Source organism: Mesoplodon densirostris, chromosome 2, assembly GCF_025265405.1.
Source record: "Mesoplodon densirostris isolate mMesDen1 chromosome 2, mMesDen1 primary haplotype, whole genome shotgun sequence".
NCBI classification, from domain to species: Eukaryota; Metazoa; Chordata; class Mammalia; order Artiodactyla; family Ziphiidae; genus Mesoplodon; species Mesoplodon densirostris.
Window position 1 is genome coordinate 43002083 of NC_082662.1, and position 16577 is coordinate 43018659.

Genomic DNA, 16577 nt, shown 5'->3' on the forward strand with positions numbered 1-16577 from the left:
GGTTCTGATTTTTTTCTAACTGACAGCCATTTATTGAGGACTTAATGTTTGCCAGATACTGACGCTATTATCCTTTGGGACTGGGGATGAGGGTAGTTTCCTTGTAATCCTTCTGGAAGTGGGAACGTTTTCTTAGAAAAATACTGGACTACATAGTGATGGCAGTGAAGCTACTGCTCTCTGATGCTCCCGTCCTAAAATCATTCACACTCAGCTTTGAGTATTTGTCATTTTTTGGTGTTGACTTTTGTTTCCCTCTCTCTGGACAGTTTAATTGAAGAGCAGCTGGCCTATATAAGAAAAAGGAAACTCTAAAATACAGAGATACATTATCTTGATTTTTAAATCAGAGAATCCAGTGTATTTATGTGCATGTAGCTATATATATTCTCCATTTCTTCTAATTCACTTGTTAATTTGTCCCCCATTTATATTAAGTATTTTGCAAAATCATAAAACTAAAATAACTGTCGAAAATATAAATCACATAACCCTCTAAACATAATTTCCTCTTCTGTAAAATTGGAAAAGAATACTTATCTCAAAGGGCTTATTGTGAGGATTAAATGAGAGACTGGATATATACTGCCTAGCACAATACCTATTGCATAGCAGTCTCTCAGTAATGGGGGAGGGTGTTATTATTATAGGTACAGTTAGTATGTTTCAAGGAGAATGGCTAGAACAGAGAAATTTTATCAAGGTCTCCAAATGGGCCAGGGCTTTGGTGTTCTTATCCCAGAGCCCTGGATCATCCATCCTTTGACAGAGCTGCCTATGCTCTCAGAAAGCCAATGTTTAGATTCCTGAAGAATCTTTATATAATAGGATGATAATTCAAACCAAATTAAAACCAGTTAACCATATGATTCTTCCTCCCACTCCTGTATAGAAAATGTATTTTTGGTGTAGCCTTACCTTCTAAATAGGGACTCTGCCAGCTAGATTAGTGAATATTATTAATCACCTTTTCAAAAGAGTTCCTTTAGAACTATAGTAAGATTTTTGAGAAGTACTGATTCGTGGTGTTGTTCCTTGTTTTCTAAAGACACATGTTTAAACAAGCAGATTCCTTTACTGAAAGAATGCTAATTTGGTAGTTCACTGAGTGTATTTGAATAAGAGTGACAGCTTCGAAGACAGCCTTTAATTTGGTATACAAAACCAAAATTGTCAACTTTGGTTTGTTTAGCACCCTCTCCAGCACAAGCAGAGACATACAGTAGCATCTGAGCTTAAAGAAGAAACTTACGGGTTGAAAGCAGAAATACAATGCAGGCATAAATTTATAATTATGCGTTTTTTTAAATTCAGGGGGGAAAAGAATTTTATTTGCAGAGAACTTATGGGAATGAGGCAGGGAAATATAGAGAGACCAGAGATATTTGCCCTCATTTGGTAGCAGTGTTTAATAAAAGTAGAACTTGTGGTTGTAAAGAGTGCTTATTAAATTCTTCATTTACACTACCTAATTAATTCTAGCATTTTAAATTAACAGTGAAACTGGTCCCTGCTGTACCATTCCATAGATGCAGCATATTTCCTCCATCCACCCGTTGTTCAGGTTTAATTGGCTACGCTAAAAGTCAGAGAAGGAGGGAGAGATAGGGCTGTAGGGAGGTGGGGAAGGAGTGGAGATCGCTCTGATGGAAGACGCTCTGAGGCCTACATTTGGGGTTAAGTGATAACGCAGGCTGGGAGAGGTGAGGTTTCACACCAGCCAAGTTAAAAGGCTGCTGCTAGTGGTTCAGAAGTCAGGGTAAATGACATCATAGGTATTTTTGTTGCCCTGATTTTTAACATCCCCAGTCCCCCTTTTCCTCCAACACCTCCTACAGATCTCAATGCATCTTGATCCTGTGAAGTTTACAAGGAGTTCTAAATATCCAGTGGGAGGATTTGGGGGGTGGGAAGTGGCAAAGAGATAAGAATTCAAGATTAAGATTTTCCAGCCTAAACCACTCCCGAAGAGAATGTAATAGATTCCCTTAGAAGGTTCTGGCTTCTAAAATTGAGAGAGAGAGTAAGAGAGGGGGCGAGGTGGGGGGAGAGAGAGAAAGAAGGAAGGAAAGAAGGAAGGAAGAGAGGGAGGGAGGGAGGAAAGAGGAAGGAAGGAAGGAAAGGAGGGAGGGACGGCAAGAGAAACTGTTAATGGTGTTGCCAGTAGGCTGGCTTCGCTCCTGGCTATGGGCTGTCAGCGAATTCTGCGTTTGAATTTGGGCATGGACTTAAGTGTTGTGGTACTGAGGACATACTTGTTACTATTTATCAAGTACTTACTCTATGCCAGGTACTTGCTAGGCACTGAACATACCTTATTTCGCTTAACATTAAAAACAGCCTCCATTTTCTTAGATGAAAACACAGAAGCTTAGTAACTTCCCCAGACAGCACAGCTATTAGCAGGTGGTAGAACCGGGATTCACCCCCAATTTCCAAAAGCGTGATCTTATGTGGAAGCATGTGCAGGGTGCCCCTGCCTGTGGTACCTGAAGATCCCTGCTAACCCTCAGCCCATAACCCAATGAAACACTGGGTTCCTCTGAGTAGCAGTTGCTGGCCGCACTCTGCACCATGGCTTAAAACAATACTCCTGGGCTTTCCTGGTGGCGCAGTGGTTGAGAGTCCGCCTGCCAATGCAGGGGACATGGGTTCGTGCCCCGGTCCGGGAATATCCCACATGCCGCGGAGTGGCTGGGCCCGTGAGCCATGGCCGCTGAGCCTGTGCGTCCGGAGCCTGTGCTCCGCAACGGGAGAGGCCACAACAGTGAGAGGCCCACGTACCGCAAAAATAAAAAAAAAAAAAAAAAAAAAAAACAATACTCCTGTGTATAACGGGAGGCAAAGATAACAATATTTATCATCCTCTGGGGATATAACTCCGTCTTCAGTGGAGACCCAAATTTACTGTAAGTGCCAGGTTTAAGATTCCCTCATAGTGCTTTTGGACATCTCTGTTAATATCTTCTCAGAGATACTAGATTTTCTTTTTTCCAATTGGGAAAGGCTGCTTATCAGGATAATCTAGGTACCAGGAGAGAAAACGTGTGTCCCTAGTCACTTTTGTGTGCAGCTGTGAATGCAAGGAGGCTCTGGAAGCTATGTCCTTTATTTTTCTCCTCCATCCACATGCAGCCTCTGCTGCTAGAGAGGAAGGAAAGTGGCATGTGGCCCACAAGGATTTATGCAACTGAGGAACTCAGGCAAAGAACACCAAACCCCTGGTAAAAATTCTATTATTACCATGGACTGCAGATAATTGAATTAGTTTCTTATTTTTTTTTTAAATTTTGTTGCCTTTTTGTTTTTCAAGCTTTGAGATTGTATTTCTGAATCGAGGTTCCTAGATGATCAGTATTTTAGGGAAGGAAACATATGGCTGAACCAGGATAGAGTTTGGTGGCTCAGGGTATGTCTTAAAGCCAGAACAGCTGGAATGCTAAATTGCATTTTTATAATTGTCCCTCTTGTTATCACTTCTCTCCAAAAGGAATAGAGAAAGCATTGGGGAAACTAACAAAGAACAATCACCAGAAATAAATCAGTGTACAACAACAAATAGTTTTGATCTGCCGGTCTAGATTGTGTGATTATTTACATCATAGAGATAAAAAAAGGAATTATACTTTTACTTCATGTCACTCTCCATGTGCCCATACAATGCAGTTTTTAAGAGGAGTTTTCTATCCATTTCAGGCGAGTGAGAGCTCTGAAGCAGGGGTTTTGAGGACAGGGTGGTCCAAACAGAACACTATCGATTATAAAACTGAATATATGGAGTGACCGCTATATGGAATAGATTATGTGGGCTGTGGATGGCTGAGAAAGGGTGAAGTCTGTGTTAGCTGGAGCTATTGGCCGGAGTGGGGTGGCGGTGGTTGAAAGATGGGGTTAGGATTTAGGTAGAGGGAAGAAAAGCAAAGAATGGAGCTAAAATTCCAGTCTAAGAACAAAAGACTTTTTCATTCCTCTGTGCTTTGGACAAAGGAAGTAGAGCTGGGACGTGCCTCTTTGGAAGCAGTAGTCTTATATTGAAGCAGCATTGCCAAGTGAAGCTAAGCATACAAAAACATCAAGACAGTTAGAGTTGCACCCCAACGGACAAAGACAGCATTTCCTAAACCCCACCTCTAATCCATCTCTTCATTTCTTCCTTTATAACACATCTTTGGCTTAATTAATATTATCATTTAGTGGAAAGAGCAGAATAAGGCAAAAAAGATGCTTCGCTACTGGAGACATCAGGGTGAATTCTTTGCCAAAGGCTTTGTATGTAGAATCACACCTCTAATTAAAGGAACCATCTCAGTTTTGATTCAGTGACATTGGGTAACTTCTCTTCTTTCTCAGATTTGTGAAAGTGCTAATATTCCTGTATGTCCCTCTCAGGAGGTAAGATGTGGAGTGTGGACTACAGCAGTGGGGGGATTGGGCAGGGGGCTGTGTCTGTTAGAGCATCAAGGCCAAGAGGCATTACATGGAATACAGTCTCTTGGGTTAAAGAGGGAGAGGAGAGTGAGGGTTGTGAGGTACCTCATGTTACCTTATATACTTACTTACAAGGAACGACTAATAGGGACACTATGAGAACTTAATTGTTTTGCTTCTAAGATAACTTTATAAACAATAAAAGGCCCTGAAAAAAATCCTAAAATATGAAAGTGCTTCGAATTCACTCCTGAAACATGAATTCAGCCCTAGGGTAAATTTTATTAGTATAATTTCTTGACAGCACCCAGCAAAGATGAATAAAAATAATAGCAGCAGCTTTTGTATGTTGTTGTGTGCCTTCTGTGTGCTCTGGGCACTATATTAAAAGCTTCAAATATAGTTGCTCATTTAAATAGTAAATTGGGACTTCTTGGAGATTCATAATCATAGCCAATGTTTATTGAGTACTTACTATGTGCTAAGCATTGTGCTAAGATCAATAAATGGAGTTTCACGTAATCCACAAGACAGTCATTTTACAGTCAAAGAAACTTGGACTTAGGAGCAATTGAGTCATTTGCCCAAGGTGACTTAGCTCCCAAGTAGGGGAGCTGGAACTTGAACTCTTGGCTGTCTGACTAATTGTGAGTTATCCCATTATAGTTTATCGCTGGCAGTTTCCCTGAAAATACTAAACTGACATCTCCCCATTACAAACCAATTCAGCTTATATTGCCTAGGGAATGAAAACTTTTAGTACAGGGAAAATATAATTAGAATTCAAAATCTTTTGTTTTGGAAAATAGCATGCTATGCATTGAATTAAATAAACGCCAGTGTTTTTCTTTTTTTTTTAACTTCTTTTTTTTTTTTTTTTTTTTTTTTTTTTTTTTTGTGGTACGCGGGCCTCTCCCGTTGCGGAGCACAGGCTCTGGACGCGCAGGCTCAGCGGCCATGGCTCACGGGCCCAGCCGCTCCGCAGCATGTGGGATCTTCCCGGACCGGGGCACGAACCCGTGTCCCCTGCATCGGCAGGCGGACTCTCAACCACTGCGCCACCAGGGAAGCCCTTAACATCTTTATTGGAGTATAGTTGCTTTATAATGGTGTGTTAGTTTCTGCTGTATAACAAAGTGAACCAGCTATACATATACATATATCCCCATATCTCCTCCCTCTTGAGCCTCCCTCCCACCCTCCCTATCCCACCCTTCTAGGTGGTCACAAAGCTCGGAGCTGATCTCCCTGTGCTATGAAGCTGCTTCCCACTAGCTATCTATTTTACATTTGGTAGTGTATATATGTCCATGCCACTCTCTCACTAATGCCAGTGTTTTTAAATTAAGCAGGTTGCTGCTTACCTGAACAAGGAAGCATAGACAGAGTGGTTTTCACCTTCAGATTCTCTCTTCACAAAATACCCCTCACTGTGTTCTCCTTTATCTTGCAAGCACCGTATTGAAATGGATGCTGCCTTAAGTTTAAGCATACTTAAAACCCGGCCTCAATTATGCATATCCAAGAAAATCCCAAGATATCGATTAGCTAAATGAACTTTTCCACATGCATATCAGAGGGATATTCGTTAACGATGGGAAGAGTAGAGGAAATAGTAGCATTTATCAGCATATTTTGCTGCTGATTTTGAAAATGTACTTGGTACAGTACAATGTGCCTCTTGAATTCTGAGGAAAATCAGGCAGATTTGCATCTGTTATTTTGTTTATCACCTCCCTGCAGTCATTTTATACGTATTCCACAAAGAAGAATAAAAGAATTTTGAATTGTTGACTTGGGGAGGGGGTTGATTATTATTGGAGGTGAATGGAAAATTTTTAGGTATGGAGAAGATTTGGGAAACTAATGCAGTTACAGAACAGGAGAATAGGGGTCTACTTTATTAAGGGGAACTTAGAGAACGTTAAGTGCAGACAGTAAGCCATATAATCATTGTGCCTCTTACACACCCATCAAGGGCAATCAGAGACCTCCCATCCTTTCTAATTAGGACAGGTTGGCAATTGAGTGGAGCTGTGAGGTTTAGAGTCTGTGCAGGCACAATCTTTTTCTTTCGACACATTTCTTTCCCCAGGATGGCAATAGGCAGGATTATAGACCAGGTATGGTTTCGTTTTGCCCCCTGGCTATCTTTCCCTTCATCTTCCCTTCCAAATCAGAGGGTTCTGCCCTGCTTCTGAACTCAGATAACCCGTAGGAAAATATTCTCACATCCCAAGAGAGATGTCTCAGAGGATTTTTACCTAGGATGTGAATCAGGACTGGGTATTTTAAGGATTTTCTATTTCTGTACTTTAGCTGACTGTTTGGTTCATAAGACCAATTCCTTGTTCACTAACCACCCCTCCTTCCCCCAACACATAAACACACCCGCCACACACACACACACTCACTTCCCCCTTCTTTGTAAAGTGACCTGGTTGATTGAGACTAGGAACTAAGCAGGAAGGTAATGTCAAACTGAAATTTCCACACATTATCTAAAAATGTAATTCGTCAGCTTCAGGGTAGGAGGAAAGTGCTTTCTGAGATGTGTTAATGGGAAATTCATTTTTTTCTTGTCTTCTGTGAGCTGTGGTAGTGGTGATTTCTTCTTTCACTCTGCCTCCACCCTGCCCCCATTACACATTTCCCTTACTGCTCTTAACTGATGAACTCTGTTATCTGTCTTTTATTCCTTGTTATAACTAAAGGTCTTTTTAAGTTGCCTTTTTGGTTTTTTTTACGGCCCCAAGTTGAGCTTTGATGGGAGAAGATATTTCTAGTTTGGAAAGAAGATAAAATTCAGATGGAGGCCATATATTTATATAAGGGTTTTACATTTGTAAAACATTTTCAATCGGCCAATTGTATTTATTTAGTGTCTGCTCCTTCAGGCCAAATAAATGTTATTTCCTTTTCTTCTCTTCTCTTAAATTCTGTATCAGGTTCTGTGAGGAAGCTAAAAAGGGTAAGACAGTTTGTGCACACATGTTGCTGCTAGCAGGGTCAATGAGTCGGGGAGGCCAGGACAAATCACAGGACCCTACAGAAGCCTGCAGGTCTGGGAGGGGCTGGGAGCCTGCTTATGATGCATAAAGGTGGTGCCACCTTGCTGTTTTGGGGAGGGGGGGGCGGGGGGGTTGTTTTGTTTTTCACCAAAGCCCAAACTCACCTTTCCTGACCCTAGCTGTTAATTTCATTGGAAAGATAGCACAAAAGGATTCATAACAGAACAATGAAGTTGGAGGTTTGCCGACTGTGTGTCAGCTACAGTGCTAGGCATGCCATATATGTTATCTCATTGAAGCTTTGTACCAGTTATGCACGGTCAGTGATATTGTCCCCATTTTACAGATAAGAAAGCCAAGGCTTAGTTAGCTGGAGAGTCCAAAACCTATGGTCTTTCTATTCCCTTACCTGCCTCTGCTGAATGAAGATGAAGAAAACATCAGCTATGGGTGTTCAAAGGATAAAAAGATCACTGTGGGCTGGGGTTCTCAGAGCAAGCGTCAAGTAGGAGCAAGCCTTGAACTTGGTCGAGAGTACATCATAGTCTGTGTACACAGACCAGTACACAGCTGAGCCAAGTTTCAGAGATATCTTCAAGGGATAATGAATAGAATAGTCAGGACTACTCTGTGGGATAAAGTTAGTACCGCCTTTGTATTTATGAAATAAGTTCAGAGAGTTTAAGTAATTTATCCAAGGCCATAGCTAATAAGTTCTGGAGCTATGATTTGAACCCAAGTCTGTCAGACTCCAAAGTGTGTTCCTTCTACTTTGCTAATAAATAACCTGACCTAACACAGGAGGTGGACAACTTTCAGACTTCCCATGGTGTCTGTGATTTGAGAATCATTGTTTTTCTTGCTGAGGTCAGGGCCATGTTCTCTGAGTGACTCTCTTTCCACCTACTTCAATTTCTTGCTGATTTATAAGTTTGGTTTTCTGCTTGGTCCTTGTTTTTAGTTGGCTGTCTGGTGGAACAAGGCACCATTTACACTAAGTGGATGCAGCTAATTAGGGTAATTACCCTAACTCCTATGGCTGCTAATAGAATTTCTCATCACAAACGTCTTAAATCAGATTAAATAATTTCATTGGTAGTATGAGCATACAATATATACTTAATAATCCCTAATATTTGCCTTTCATGTTTATTTTCAAAGATTTTTATATTCAGTACCTCCTCTGACCCTATTAAAGTAGCCAATATAGGCAATGTCTATACTTACTTTACAGATAAGGCCAGTGCACCCCAAAGAAGAAACATTTGGCTTCTTATTTTCCTTTCTTTTTCTTCCTCTCTTTTTTATTTTCTTGGCTTGTTTCCTGTCCTGCCTCCTTATTTATTTATATGCCATTTGATCCAAAAAGGATTTGAATTGGCTTATGAGATGGAAAAGAGCTAAAATTAAAATAGCCATAGATTTTTTTAAAAAACAAGGTAGAAGGGAAATGGGTGTAGAATGGTAAAAGGAGACCAGAGAGAAAATTTGTAAATTATATGTCACTAGGTGACTTGTCTGAGAAGTAACAGACCACCTGGCCCCCTAGTCTGTGTTTTCTTTATGTCAAGGAAATATGGATGGTGACAACCTTGATCCCGTTCTCAAATGGTAACCAGGATCTCAGCCCTTCTCGCCTTCCCACCACACTCACTAGAGCCTCTGATCGTGGAGCCCACTGCCAGCTCTACTACAGGATAGGATATGAAGCCTGAAATCACATACATAGAGTTTTCCTTTTTTCAAATTAAATCCATGTTGGATTGATCGACTTGTTTTTTATGGCCAGAGCAGGCAGCCACACAGAGAAGCTGCCTGAGTGGAGTCCCTGTTTTCATTAACATAAGGTGTAGACAGTGTGCCAAAAGAGGCGTCCTGAAGCAAGATTCTTTGCCTGCTGCCCTGGACTGAGGTATTGGTGGCTTCTGAGTCTCTGCAGTCTTCCCCCTCCCCCTCACTCCCAAGGTTGGGCACACAGGAACGTCAGTCCTCTGCTTCCATCTCCCTGGTGAGGGTTCCTACACTGAATCCTGGCAGGTTCCCCATTGTCCCTGAGCCGGACAACAAAGAGGAAAAAATGAATGTCACTCTCACTTCCTGGTCCTGACCCTGGAAAAGACAACTAGTTCTCAGCTGCCTTTTCTCTTCCCAGTGCCCCTCACCAGTCAGTGGAGCCTTCCCAATGAGACAGGCCACCCTTTAAGTACAAAAGAAATGAGCACTTACCCAAGAGCTCTACACTCCCCAACACACACAAACACACACACGCACCAACTTCCTGGTCAAAAATACCAGATGCAGTGCATTGGACTAACCAGAAGTGAGACAGATGTCAGTCAAAGTCCTACACCACAACCCCCTTCCTCCACACACACACACTTAATAGATGTAGGCATGGCCTTGCATAAGTCGCTGTATTCCCCTGGACCTCCATTTTCTCAATATACAGTAAAAAGATAAATCCTTACCCTACCTTCTTTGGATAGTACTTGTGAGTTCAAACCAGGTGACAGATAAAGACACCTGTAAACTAAAACAACCTGTAAATGTGAGGGGCCCCTTCTATCCCATAACTCCTTCCCTCTTCTTTCTAAGTGTTCTACCACTGGGCCAACAAACAGACAAAAGGAGAGGAGTGGAGAGGAGTGGGAAAGTGGATTTCTGTCCTGGTTCAGTCCTCAGTATGTAATTCCAAGGACCAAGTAGAAGGCAGGAGGATGGAATGGGAACTCAGATTTATTAAGTACTGCTAGAAGCCAGGCACTTTATGTTTGTTATCTCACTTAATCCTGACCTTGCCCCCAAGAGGTAATGGTGACCCCATTCTTCAGATGAGGAAACCAAGGCTCATGGAGTTTAAAATGACTGACCTGAAGTCACACAGTTGGCAGGTGGCCAAGCTGTCTGTGTACCTGTGTCTCTCTGACCACATGCTGCTGCCAATTGGGATAGAAGTCCTTCACAGAGAAGGTTCCCTGCATTCTGCTGTTTCATCCTGAGTTGTGAATGTGGCTGTGTAGGATGTATCCCAGTAAACCTCAGAAATAGCTACAGTAATAATGCACTTTACTAATGCAGTTTTAGTGGTTCTGGAAGATTGTAAATTAAAGCCTTTAGTTCAATATTTGAAAATGTCAGGATGGTTTCTGAGATTGTTTTAAAAATCAGGCCACTTTTATGAGCGGCAACATGAAGAAATAGAAAGATCCACCAAGTTCTCGTTCTAGCTCTAGCTCTGGGGCTTGCAGTGGATCAAGCCGTTCGGTGCCTCAGGTTGTTGTGCACAAAATGGGGATAACACTGGCTCTTTCCACCTTACTGTGTGTTGTGACATCAGATGAGCTGCTAATGTGTCATTAAGTCGTTAAAGTACTATACCAATTCAGGATATTACTGTGGTCACCTGGAAGATAAGATATTGTAAGCAGGGGATTTCTGAGGGTAAAGTAAATACTAAAACCCCTGTGATAAGCTAGCTTTGCTTTCTAGTCTGCCTTCCAAATGTTTTGTTCAGTTATCTACGTACATCTCAACAAAAGCTGATTACCTCTCTCAGACATCAGTGTGTAACTGTTATTAATGCTCAAGCTGATCAAATTACAATGCCACAGACCCTAATGCACTTTAATATTAGATTTTGGATTCCGGTCTATAATGAATGATTTTTCTCCATGCATTGGAAAAATTGGTTAGCAGAGTTCATAAGAAAGTTTAATTAGCAGGCTGTTTGTGAAAATAGCGGCTGTGAGTCATCGTTCAGAATGAACCAACATTTCTCAGGGTTGAATTTGTTCTTCTGTTCCTTGAGCAGCCACACAGGATCCTTGTGTTTGGGAAGCTGGTGTCTGCATGCTGCCCACTTGAACTGCATCGTGTAATAAACTAATGACAAAAACAGCAGATTTGAAAAGCCAGAGAGGAAGAGGAGGTGTAGGGTGTTTATATATTTGTGTATGTGTGTCTGTGTCTTCCAGGGGAATATCGTGGACCTACTATAATCCAGGATTGTGTGAGGCAGGAGGGCCTAGTGATTAACAGCTAGCTGCCTCTGTATGCATTCCAACCTCACCACTTACTAGCTGTATAGCAGGAAAATGTTTACTCTATTTGTGCCTCGGTTTTCTCATTTGTAAGGTAGGGATATTGATAGGATTCTTGTGAGCATCAGTATATGTAAAACACTCAGAACAGCACCTGACATATATAATTCTCACAGCAGTTCTGCAAGGTGGAGGTATTATTTGCTCTATTTAACAGGTGAGGAAACAGACTCAGAAAGGTTAAGTAACTTGTCCCAGGTCACACAGTTTCTAAGTGGCAGGGAAAAGTTGAACCCATGTTTGTTTGACTTCAAAATCTCTATTTTTACCTACAGTACTGTACTGCCTCCCAGGGTTGTATGCCTAGTTTGTTAAATATAGATAGTGTTCATGTCTATGCCTGTATGTACGTACCTATAAGTGTGTGTTCCTGCTTGGGGTCCACATAGCCACACACTATTTTGTTTTGTTTTTCCTCTGGATCTTTGGTTCTCCTAGTGAAACACCTTGAGCTCGTCACATGCTGACTACTGATACATAGTGAGCTAGAACCAGACTTGTACAATGTGTACTAACATGTGAATATATACACAGATGTCTGACGCCCTCCCCACTGTGCATTTCTGTCCTGTGTCTAGATTATCCCAGAAGCAAGTCTGTGTGATGTCTTCTGAGAAACAGAATCATGGACTATGACAGTGAAAAGAGACCTTAGAGGTATTCTCTGGCTTGGTCTCCTTGTTTTCTGCTGGTGCCTCTGGTATCTTAGGAACTGTAGCTCAGAGTCAGGGTCCATACACCCCCCCACCTTAGGGTAATTATATCTTGAGACAGTATTCAGTCCTGTTTGAAAGAGTAATGTTCATTTGGGAATCCCATCTAAAAGTCTTTCCCAAAGGTATTTAATAGGTAATATGTTTTTTAAAATAGGTTATGTGACCGCATGAGTTTGGGAAACTGAAGTAAACCAAGTTATAAAGGAGTTTCTTTTTATCACTACTTCTCTGAGTCTGTGCTAATGTGTGTTATAAATCTTAAAAAGAATGGTATATAATATGTAACATTACCCAAAGAAGCTTTTCTTCTCCAGCAGTTTGTGGACTGTACATTCTTAGCCAGGAGGGAGAAATGGAGCTCCATTAGGGAAAAGTTTTCCGGGTAGAAGGGAAGAAGACAGTTTGGGCCAGTTACTACCTGATGACCTCATTTCTTTTGTTAAGAAAGAGGTGGGGTCATCTACTGCATGTGGATGGGCAAGTGGAGGCCTTGGTGTCCCAGGAAAGTGTTGCCGACTCCCAAAAGGGACACAAGATGATGCCATATGGGTCCATCTCTCTAGCACCAGCAAAGTCCCATCACATACTAGGCATTTTTGTTGAAAATTATTGAGTACTGGGTATGTTCTGGGAATTATTTAATTTATGGGTTTGTTTGGTCTCCTGACTGTCAGGGTGACGTTTCATTTTCCATCACCTGAAAGAGCTGAGCCATTAGAAGGTGTTTACATTTGGTGATTCTCAAACAGATCTCAGGCACTCCTTCATTTTCACCTCTTTGACTCAGTGTAATGAAACTGGTCACACCTGCTTGGTGCAGCCATTCCCCCAGAAGCCCTTAGCTTTTAAAAAAAAATAGCAAAAGAATATGGCTTCCCTCCTCCATTCTTACTCCACAGACCCATTTCTGTGTGAGTTCTTTTGTTCTTGGGTTTTGATTTCTTTATTTTGTCTTATTTCTTAACTGTAAGCTGAATGGTGAAGAAAAGGGAAAATATACTTTTGCTTCTTATTTCTTTTCTTTTTCATGCATCTGGGAATTTCTTTCTTTTTCAACATTTGTTGGAGCCAAACTGAGCTTTCAGACCACAGTCATGAGCTTCCTGATGGTACTTCACTATCATTGAACTCCTTGATGGTAGGGACGGGGAGTTCCACACAGCCGTTAGTGGTTAAGTCCAAGGCCAGAGAACCCCATGCCCTTAGTTCGGAAAAGGCACTGGCAAAGGTTTTCAGACAAAATTCGTCTGCAACTCATATTTGACATCCTGACTTAGCTTTGCACAGACCAGTTATTTATCTCACCTCCTTTGCTGAGAGCCATGAATTTTCTTTTACTTCGAATAAAGGCAATTTTAATAGATTTATATTCAGTTAATATTTTTGAAACATCTTCCTGAGCCAAGCCCTCTCACATAACTTATCTTAATTAATTTAAATCCCAATATGATATCAGGAGCCTCCACCTGCCCTTTATAAGAATAGTGTCTGATGGGAGTTTTGGAAGTAATTTTCTTTGTGCCTAAATACAGCAATTTCTTTCACCCACAGACATTTCACCCATAGACAATCTCATTTTGCCCAAAGGCTGATTACAGTGTATGTAATTAGTATTAACCTGATAACTTTTTCTGCCTCCTCTTCCTTTGTTGCTAAACCCTTCTCTGACATCAGCTGCAGTTCTGGAATCACCTGTTGGTTCACATCCATTCTAGGGGGAAGGTCTTGTCTGTCTGACATCGAGAACTCTGTTTCATGTGAGAGTAAGCCAACCAAGAGTTAAGAATTCTAGTTCATTTCTCTGGCTAGCTGGGAGTTTGCCAAATTCCTCCTCTTTTTGTTTTGACCCTCGTTAAAAATATTTAAATATGTGCCTATTCTTTCCTGTCTGTAAGAGTATTCTGAACATAATTTAATTTAATGTTGCTTCTATTAAGAATCTCTTATTGCCCCAGGGTCATCAGTCGGAACATTTCTTTTTGTGTGATAAATGCTGAAGGTAAGCTAGTTGTCACTGAGTCTTCTATTTTCCCTGGTACTTTACCTAGAATACTTTTTCCTTTTGGTTTTTTTTAACTAAGTCTAAGTACTTGATACTACCTTTTTATCCTATGAATCGCCTTTCTTTCCTGAACAGGCAGAAGAAAAATAAGGTTCAGATTAGTTCAGTTTTTTCATTTATTGAGGCTTATTATTGAAGTGTATGTTTGAAGATCTGTCACTTGGAGCAACTTACTTTATAGAACAAACCAAAAGAGTAAGTTTTTTAAAAAAATACTCCTTTGAGAACTGGTTGGTTGGCTTTCCTTATGAAATAGTGTAGCTTTGTAACTGGTCCTTCCTGCTTTCAGGACTCCTGGAAATCATCATATACACTCTGAATTTCCATGTACCTCACCCCAGTAACAGAGGTATTGTTTTACATCTACTTGAACAGTTTGGTTGATATCGTCTCTGAAATCAAGAAGCTCTGTTGAAAGCCTGTATGAGCTTTAGAGTCAGAGGGACTTGTGCCTTGGGATCTGAGGCCTCTGGACATGTCTTCTCAATGGTAAATGGCAGTGACAATGCCTAACTTGTAAGATTGTTTTAGGGGGCAGATGAGATGATACAAATTAAGCAGTCAGGTAGAATTTAAATGTTCTCACTGCAAAAAAAAAGATAAGTATGTGTTAATTAACTAGATGGGAGGAATTGTTTCACAAGATGTATATATATATATATATATAAAATCATCATTATGTACACTTTATTTTATTTTTTTAATTTTTATTTTATATTGGAGTATAGTTGATTCACAGTTACGAGTGTACAGCAAAGTGATTCAGTTATTCCCATACAAGTATCCACTCTTTTTCAAATTCTTTTCCCATTTAGGTTATTAGAGAATATCGAGCTGAGTTCCCTGTGCTATACAGTAGGTCCTTGTTGGTTATCTGTTTTAAATATGGTAGTGTGTATGATCTTACAAGCTTATATGTCAATTATACCTCAGTAAAACTGGAAAAAAAAGAAATAAAGCACTCAGTATACATAGTAAGCACTCAAAAAATGATAACTATTTTGTTACTATTCATTTGCTTATTGAATTCATACATTCATTCATTCAACATAGATTTACTGAAAGCCTACTATGTGCCAGACATTGGTTGTACCAAGATTAATAAGACCCATGTCCCTGCCCTAAGGAACTTAGGGTTCACTGAGAAATACATTTAGTTCGACAAGTTTATATTGAATGCCCACTATGGACCAAGTGCTTTGCTTGTTGTCATCTTGATGCCGCATGATGAGCTCTCAACTGGGAAATTTCATCTGCTTAGGAAGCCAGAATGTAGCCTCTGGAAATAACCAAGTACTGATTCAATGTAATTTTAAATACTTTGGGAATTCAGAATAAGAAGGCTGGGTCCTGTTTTTTTTTTTTTTTTTTATCGTGTTTTTTGTTGGCAGAGAGCAGAGGCACTCAAAATTTCAGATGTCTAAATGATTCCTGAATCTGTGCCAGAGGAATGGAGAGATCTCATGTATACATCTGAGCACTCAACTTAGAATCGATATTGACAGTTCAGGTTGACATCAGCAGCACTGGCCTCCTGGAAGTGATAGCTATAAACTGAATAGCAGTCTTCTCTCCTCAAGGGATAGATGCTTAAGCTGCCCCCTCCTCCTGGAATGCCCTTCTCTGTCTATGGCCTGGCTACCTCCTATCAATCTTTTCAAATTAGTCTCAACTCAGTTATATCCTCCAGAAAACCCTCTCTCCTTCTCACGGTCACAACACTTAGCCACAGTCTACTATAGTTGTTGATTCACAGTTCTGATTTTCTTACTAGACCATGAACTGCTTGCTTCTTCCTTGGTCCTCAGTTGCCAAATCTGTAGAAGAGACTCAAAGATGATTGATAGTTAAGTCCTTTCCAAGACTGTCATTCTATGACCTACCAGATCCAGTTTGACAGACACAACCAATGTGGAAGATGGGAATGGGATACTTTGGGGTATATATTGAAATTTAATGGAAAGAATGAAGACTTGGAGATAGTACTAGAAAACCCAGGCTCTCTCAAAGTCTCAGGCACACTGTGCTGTGTCAGGGCAGGTGCTTAACACACAAATCAGCACATATTGAAGAAACCAGGGCACAGCAGAAAGTGCACAGGCTCTGAAGTCAGATGGGTCTGGCTACTATTCTCTAGCCGAATAACCCTGGGTATGTTATTTCTCCTTTTGAAGCCTCGGTTTCCCCTTCTGTAAAACAGGGATGGAAATGCCTGCTTCAGAGGTTGTAAAGATTTAAATAATAATATATGTAAAGTGCT

The 16577-nt window shown here is 40.8% G+C and overlaps 1 protein-coding gene across 4 annotated transcripts in view; it reads left to right on the forward strand.

The window, feature by feature from the left end:
* ELAVL4 (ELAV like RNA binding protein 4) overlaps positions 1-16577 on the forward strand; it is a 153315-nt gene that overhangs the window by 103186 nt on the left and 33552 nt on the right. The window lies entirely within an intron of this gene.